Genomic DNA, 6,937 nt, shown 5'->3' on the forward strand with positions numbered 1-6,937 from the left:
GACGTATGGCAAACTATCCGCCCCTACCTGTTGGCGTTCATATCGCGGTGTCTCATACTTCGAGCCGAGTGGATATTTGTGATTTTCTTTACTAAATAATCGTCATTTGCGAGAAGGATTACTTTTACTAATTAAAAGAAAATGCGGTCGAAGCGCATCGCGTGTTAATTTACGGAAATTCTGCTCTAAGTACAACGACGTGCCGCGATTACTTCCGTATGTAATATGATGGAAAAGTCGGTGATTTCGCGCGAGAATTCGTCTATGCACGAATGAAGACCAAACGCATCAGGAGACGCGGAGTTGAACGAGCTTCTGTCCGGGGACCCGCACCGCGTGCGACGTGGGCACGTGGGCACGTGGGCACGCTGCGGCGCCGCTGTGCAGCGTGCGACGTGCTTTACCGCCGCCTCGGCGTTTAACATCGGCTTGTCTAGCCTTATCAAAGCGCGCGGACTCGTCATCCTCATTATATTATTTGCAATAAAGTCTGCAAGTTATGAAGTAAACAAGCCACCGTGTAGTTGTACCCTTGCAGCGCACAAGTTTGTTGTTCCCGGAGCCGGTGACTACGTCAGCCAGCGCACGCTTCGCCCGGCTCGCTTTGCGAAAAGCACATAATTAGTGACGTAACTTCATGGTTTAAGTCTATGTTAAGCACATTTAAATTGACTTTTAATAATTAAAACGCATACTTTGTTGCACCCCATTTGTCATTAATTATTAAACTAATAACTGTCAACTCATTTCTAAACAATTGCAAGCGCATGGAATAATTCCAAAGCAAAGAACTCGGTTACCTTAAAATTTGAAGCTAGGGGACGTTGACTGTAGTTTTTTCTCCCGTGGACAAATGGACAAACGCTCAGACAGCAAAGAAGAAATGGTTTTCTCCATCACATTGTGATGGGTTACGAAAAATAAAATGAAAGGATTGCGTGAAGAACGGAAACAATACCTAAATAACAAAAGTAATTAAATTCACTCAAAATAATTACTTCGTATACAAGGCGGTGCAAGTCGGTGCGGCGCTGAGTGGCTAAATGCGATTCGAACGCAGGCGGGGACGAGAGCGCGGCGCTATCGACAGATTAAATGTTGTAGCGTTTATACTCGATTTGCACGCGCTGTTGAGCGCTCTCTGGACTTTACTCACATCACCATGGACTGATCGTGGACGTTCGGCTTTCTCAACTCTGGCGCGACGGTAAGATGAATCTGCTCCACCAGCGCCTTTCTTAAAGGTACCTTCAGCAGTGACTGTAACGCGCTTTGTCATCTCATCGTCACAGTACTGCTTAAAATCATCGTTCACAAATGCAGTCCCTTTATCTGTCATATCTGAGTTTCCAAAAATTTGTTGTAATTTAAATTGTCTCTCCATTCTGATTATGGATTTTGTAACGTCGCATGTTAACGCCCCATACATCTTAATTAAAATTTTAACCAAACATGAGAAATGTCATAAAAATTTCAACACAGTAAAAAATTGTTGAACCCTTGGCGGGGAACGGTATATAACCTAACCTAACCTTGAGATATATCAAGTATCGTGGGACTGTGGAAGCGTGCTATTGGTTTAGAGCAGAGTTGTCCAAACTTTTTTGTGTCGTAGACCCCTTGTCATGTTTTTCCGTGTTGGGTAGACCCCCTACTTACCTGATATTGATTTCCTGTAAATTTCTAAATGTAGTGAAGTTTAGTGTTAAAAACTCAAAGTAAAAACACATGTTAATTTATACATTTATTAATTGAATTTAAATTAAAACTACTCAAAATAAAATTTTGTATCTGTTATGTAAAATATACGTAACATTAAATAAATATAAAATAAACTATAAATAAAATAACATAAACAATAAGTTAATATTTTTAGTGAGAAGGATGAACCTGATGCTTTAATAATAAATTATCAACATTTGGCGTCAAGTTTTAATCAAATTTAAACTATCGCCTTGTCATTGCAAATTAACAATATAAAATTTTGTGAACAAATCTGTTAAATAGGCGATGTCTGTTTTCCTCTTCATTAAATATTTTTTTTAAATTTTATCTTTAGTATTCAGAAATTCTAAAATAGTCTAAAAAAGTGCAAAAAATCTTGTCAAACATAAGCCTTTCGACAGCCGGCGTACTTCAGTGTGAAGGAGTAATTGATGAAAGTGTTTGTCATTTTGTTCACACGACTGCGCAAATAACCGCGTGTTCAACGCGTTGCTTCGGATTCGGTTTACTGCATCAATGACTAAATGAAGTGATTCATGCAATCTAACACTCAAATTATTAGCAATTAAATGTTGTCGATGGATGACGCAATGTGTTGCTAACACCCCAGACACGTTTTGTTTTAAACAGCTTATAAATCCACGATAACGTCCAACCATAGCAGGTGCTCCATCTGTAGCTAAGTAATCCTTCAAAACATGAAATATTGATTCACCTTTAGTGTCGGTTATCAAAGTTCTTGCGAAGAGCAGTTCTTCGTAGATTTCTTGATTCATAATGAAACTAACATGTGCCAATAACAATGCTGCATTATCTGGTAAAGTTGACTCGTCCGGTTGTATAGAGAAATGGGTCGTTTGCAAATAATTACACAAGAAGCTTTCAATATCAGAACTTATTTCATCAATATGTCTTTCAACAGTATTGTTGCTTAAGGGTTGCTTTTAATGATATCAGATGCAGGTTTGTGTGAACAGTTTTTAAAACCGCTTCAACAGCTGGCAAAATTAACTTCTCTCCGATAGTATGCGGTTTTCCGGATTTTGCTATAAGTATCGAGATATTGTAAGACGCGCGCAAACCATCATCATTACTTTGTGACGTCGAAGCGAACATTCTGTCCGGTGTAGGTCTCTTCTGTAGTTTATCTTTGATTGTTTGAAAGTATTTCAAATCTTCCTCTGTTTTATCAGGGTGGCATCTTCTCAGATGATCTTGCAGTTTAGATGGTCTCATAGCGTCATTGCCCAAAACTTTGTTGCATAAAAGGCAAATAGGCAATTGTGTGCCCGGCAATATGGAATGAAGCCAAATTTCAAATAATCAACACTGTACTGTCTACATTTCTTTTTAGATTCGGACATGGCATCAGTCATTTGAGGGCAAAATTAAATTATTTAAATAAGACGGAAAATCCAGCAGCAAAATATTAAAAATATTGTTTGATTTTTCCGAATACATTCCATAATTCGAACATCTGCTGCCCGATTGCACTGTAATTATAATACCGATTGTTAAAACTTTCAAAAAGAAACTATTGAGGAGTACTCGTGTCATTTTGCATGATTGAATATTAAACAACTAATAACTAAAGTCATGATTGGCGTAATTTATCTATCTTTGCTAACTGCGAGTACAAAACTAAAATTTAATAAAAAATAATATACTTGCTTTTTCTCCAGTACTCTCAAACAAAATAACACTGACTCGCTATAATTTGTGTGATATACTATCTGTTTATATTTTATAAAATATTTTCTTAGCACATTCCCTTTCAAGATTCAGGAAACGAATAAACGTTTTTGTCCCACATTCGTATTATAGAGTGAGGAATTGAACAAGTCAGTGCAAGGTAGCGAAGCTCTGCGACTGCGACTATCAGGTTTTTACAAGTTCAAAATGTATTGCGACCACAAAGCGAATACCAACATCCTACAACTTACACAATTTTATAAACATATATAATACATTTTTTACTTCATGTGTACTTTTATAAATAATGTAAATGTTTTGATATTATAAGATAGTGTGATGTAAGTAAATAGGTACTATCAGTGTATGTGTTGAGATCCACTATCGTGGACCCCTATTTTCGTTCCATGGATCCCCAAATTTTTTTTCGCTGACGTAGACCCCTTGCAGGTTGTCATAAGGGTCGATATAGACCACTTTGGGAATATATGATAATGGGTTTAGAGGACCTTTGTTTTTATAACAAACATTCCAATGCACCCGCGCACCAGCCACACCTGTTTAAATCCATTGCCCGGGGAGAAGGACCCTGGCCTCGGTTGCGTTCACTAACTAGGTGACGTTTAATGCACCGACGCACTCTCTTTGTGTCGGTTGCGTTAGAATTTACGTTATAAATTCTCGCAATGGTTCTTTTCATTCTCGGAGCATCTTTAAGTTCACGCCACAACCTTTATATCGCCCCGTAACCCTTTGGGGTGCGAGTTTTATACTAAAAATAACCTACGGTCAATGAGGTTGAATGTATTCGTACCTCGCACCGGCACGAACACATCCTGTCAACTACCGGCGCTCCCTGCTCTTGACCTGCTGCCGCCTGACCAGTGCCAGGAGATCGTGCGGCTGCTCACCACCACCATCAGGGGAGGACCGAGCTGCGGTGTACAATCAGACCAGACCTTCTGCCCACTACCCTTAATATAGAGATTGTTTTCTGTTGTCGAGCTACTGTTTCCTTTTTACCTTCACCACTTACAGCTAGGACCGGTATAATTCCTTAAGGAATAGCCAAACAATTTTTTTAAAAGCATTCATTACAGTGTCATCCAAACTGCACGTGCTTTCTATTCTTTCTCGATGCAGGAGTGCACGGCATGTGCGACGACAAACACTCTCCACGTCTGCAATAAAACAATTGTTATTAATACTTGGTGTTGAAAATTAATTATGGATGCTGTTCACCATTGCACTAATACATAATAAATATGGAATAAATAAGGAAAATATACTTTGAAAGTAAAATAAACTGAAAATCAATGCCAGTTCGACGTACATGTATACCAAAGGTAACAAAAAGGTCGAAGTCCTATTAAAAATGTATTTTTCGTCTGAATAAAGATCAAATGAAGCAAAAGACCGATGTGCAGTGGTTGCTCCGCGGAGGGGGAGTGAGACTTGCGATCGCGGATCGCGAATTCGATGCCAGGCGGTTTAAAGCAACACGTTTGTACTGTAGTCGTCTAATTCAATTATTTATAAATCCAAGGGATGATTAAATTAGGTGTGAGCAAGTCTTTCTGTCTTTTCTATGTTTAATATAACCTATATGTTTTATATCACTATATAAAGAAAAGGAGACCTTGTTTATCTTGACTCTAATTTGGCATTGTAAGGAGACGTGAGAAAAAACCATCCGGCCTTAGGCCTAGTAGATCAAATATACGATCGTATACACACACACACATATAAAATTATACACGTGTAGTGCACGCGCCATCGACCCGAAGGTTTAAATTAACATTAGGATAAATCGACAAGTCGCGTTGGCAACTGCAGCGCAGTACATAAACAACCGCGTTCTTGCAAATAATAAGTCGACGCGCAAAAGCCTCCGCGACTCCACGCGCGCGCAGGCGACGGAGCTGCCTGACCCGCGTGCAACGATTATGATTGTGATTGTGATAGTGATGACGAGGCGATGATAATAATTTTAATAATAAAAATTAAAAATGATTGTAGTGGTTTCTTTCTTAGAATAAAACTTCACAAATATTCAAAACTATATCAACATACATGGTGCCATAATAATAAATAAAAAAATGACCGAGGTCATTTTTTATAAAGAATATTGATTAAGTACAAATGAATGTTAGAAAACTTGTACCACTCCAAGTGGTTGTTGTTATAATTTTAATGTAATAAACATTACTCGGGTCCGAGAGGTTGTAAAAATCACGCCTGGTTGCCAAATACTCGGATCCGAGTGAGTTTTCGAATTCATAACCAGCTGGCACATCGACTCCCGCCGCGCCGGCACCGCACGCGGCCTGCAATAGCATACGTTCAATAAAAGGCCTGCGATCCGGCTCACTCTCACATCTGGATCTGGCGCTTAGAAGCTGATGATTTTAAAGGTGGATACAAATCTTTTTTATATTGTAAGAATGAATCCAATACTAGTTTCCAAAAGTCAACCATATTATCAGAGTAGTTAAAACAATACTCACGTGCTGGTTTTCTTTACTAATACGTAACGAACGGGACGCCTGCTCGGGTCCGAGTGGTAGGCACTGCTACTATAAAAAGATTCCGTATACAGGTGGTGAGAACAGAAAAGATTAAGATACGGGACGAAGTCGTAACTAAACATAGTTACGTAAATAAAAACCGACAGCCGCTTGGGTCGAAAGATTCTCAAGTGGCGACCGCGAGCCGGCAGACGCAGCGCGGGCGCCGCCACTGCCTCCGCTCGGCGGAGCGACGACAAGGTTAAGGTCGCGGGCAGTTGACGCGAGCAGCGCGGGACCGGCGAACGTGGCGATCTTTGCGGGAGGCCTGGGCTTTGCAGCGCGCGTCCCATCGGCTGAAAAGAAGAACAACAACAAAGTTGAGTCGCGCGAGCAAGCGTCGCGGGTGCGGCGAGACTACCTCGCCGCGCGGGATTCCTTATTCATTTTTGGTGTTTGTGTTTATGTTACTGTTGAAGTTTATATGTGCACGTGTAATGAATAAATAGTGTAAATATATTGTATTTATTTTTAAACTCCGAACGAGTCCGCCGTAAATAATAACAATAACGACTGTGCTCGCCGCGCAGCGCAATGTGAGTAGGGGTGGTCCTAACAGCTGTCAAATGAAACAACGCAGCCCTTAGGCTTTACTTTATTCCTCGAGTTTCTTCGTTGCTTCCGCATCTTTATGACTCCCTTGGTTCCGGATTGCTTGCTATTAACTGACTTGTTTCTTATGTTACTAGTTATTTTACTTACTGGAACTAAAACTCCAGTCGAGTCATCAGTCGGTGCGCTTCCGCGCGACCGGTTGGGAAATAGAAAAGATTAAACGTACTCTTATGTTTTCATCACGAAAGACACCATTAGATATCTGGTATCGATATCCCCGATTTTGTTCAATATTGATACCACTTTGTGGAATTTATTCCTAGGACTGGTAGACCTTGGAGATGATGACAATGTGAAATCTTAAAACTATGAATACAATACTTAACCCAATAATAACA

The sequence above is a fragment of the Battus philenor genome, unplaced genomic scaffold, assembly GCF_028537555.1.
Source record: "Battus philenor isolate CCGP_79_NKW_IND1 unplaced genomic scaffold, ilBatPhil1.0.hap1 SCAF_23, whole genome shotgun sequence".
Classification (NCBI taxonomy): Eukaryota; Metazoa; Arthropoda; class Insecta; order Lepidoptera; family Papilionidae; genus Battus; species Battus philenor.